The following is a 1,267-nucleotide window of genomic DNA, read 5'->3' on the forward strand; positions in this document are numbered from 1 at the left end:
ATGTTTTTTAAAAATATAGCATAAGCATGTATCACTTAAGTCATAAATTATGTGTGCTCTGGCTTGAAAAAATTAAAACACACCAACTTAAAAACAATTGTTTCAGGAGAAAATATTTGTAAATCATATATATAATAAGCAATTAATATCCAGAATACATAAAGATCTACAACTCAACAACAAAACCACAAACAACCCAATTAAAAAATAGACAAAGTGTTGTCACTTTGGCAGCACATAATACTAGAATTAGAATGACACAGAAAAGATTAGCATGGCCGCTGCACAAGGACGCATTATTTTTTTTTTTAATGGACAAAAACACTTGAATATGCCGTTCTCCAAAGAGGATATGTAAATGGACAATTAGCCATCTACCTCATGGCATCTTCCATTCTCTGACAATTTCCCTCCCACCACCAAGGAGAAAAATAAAACAAACATTGTCCCACCTCCTCCTTTTCATTGCCCAAAGCGCCTTTCTTCTTTAGTTGAAATCCCTCTTTGTTCTAGAAAGAGAAAGGAAGGGCATTCTTTGTGTTGTGATATGCAAGGGGCTCACATGTTGCACTGGCCACATTTTTACTGATTAACCCACTGCCAGCTGCCTGTGGAGCTTAGGAGAGCCACATGCCCCCAGGACTTCGGAGGGCCTGGCCTCGTCCTCCTTCCTTAGGTGAATGGGCATATCAAACACGACTTTGATTTTTTAAGGCCAGAGCACATAGGCTCATGGATGGGACTTTAGAGCTAAAAGGGTCTTTGAAAAATATCAGCCTAGTTGCCTTCCTTTTTCAATAAAGTTCAAGGACAGTAAGTGATCTGGCCAAGAATACAGTGATTGGGTGCAGGAATCTCTACTATTAAATTTAGAAATAATGAAGACCTCTCCTTTTTTGTTGTTTGTTTTCAACCACTGCTTGAAGTATCATCAAGGGAGAAGTGGGGCAAGAAAAAGAATATCAAGTTAGTCATTCTTGTTCACAACTTGGATGTAAGGTTTTTGTGGTGAAGGAAGTTGAAATTCATGACTAACATGAATTTTTTTTTTAACTTTTCATTTTTTTAATATATTTTATTGATTTTTTACAGAGAGGAAGGGAGAGAGATAGAGAGTTAGAAACATCGATGAGAGAGAAACATCGATCAGCTGCCTCCTGCACATCTCCCACTGGGGATATGCCCGCAACCCAGGTACATGCCCCTGACCGGAATCGAACCCGGGACCCTTCAGTCCGCAGGCCGACGCTCTATCCACTGAGCCAAA

At 39.3% G+C, this 1,267-nt stretch overlaps 1 non-coding gene across 1 annotated transcript; it reads left to right on the plus strand.

The window, feature by feature from the left end:
- Positions 1–216: 216 nt before the first annotated feature.
- LOC132233939 (U6 spliceosomal RNA) lies at positions 217–327 on the plus strand. The gene has a single exon (XR_009452787.1). It is a non-coding gene; the product is annotated as a U6 spliceosomal RNA (small nuclear RNA).
- The last annotated feature ends 940 nt before the right edge of the window (positions 328–1,267 follow it).

The sequence above is a fragment of the Myotis daubentonii genome, chromosome 4 (genome assembly GCF_963259705.1).
Source record: "Myotis daubentonii chromosome 4, mMyoDau2.1, whole genome shotgun sequence".
NCBI lineage: Eukaryota > Metazoa > Chordata > Mammalia > Chiroptera > Vespertilionidae > Myotis > Myotis daubentonii.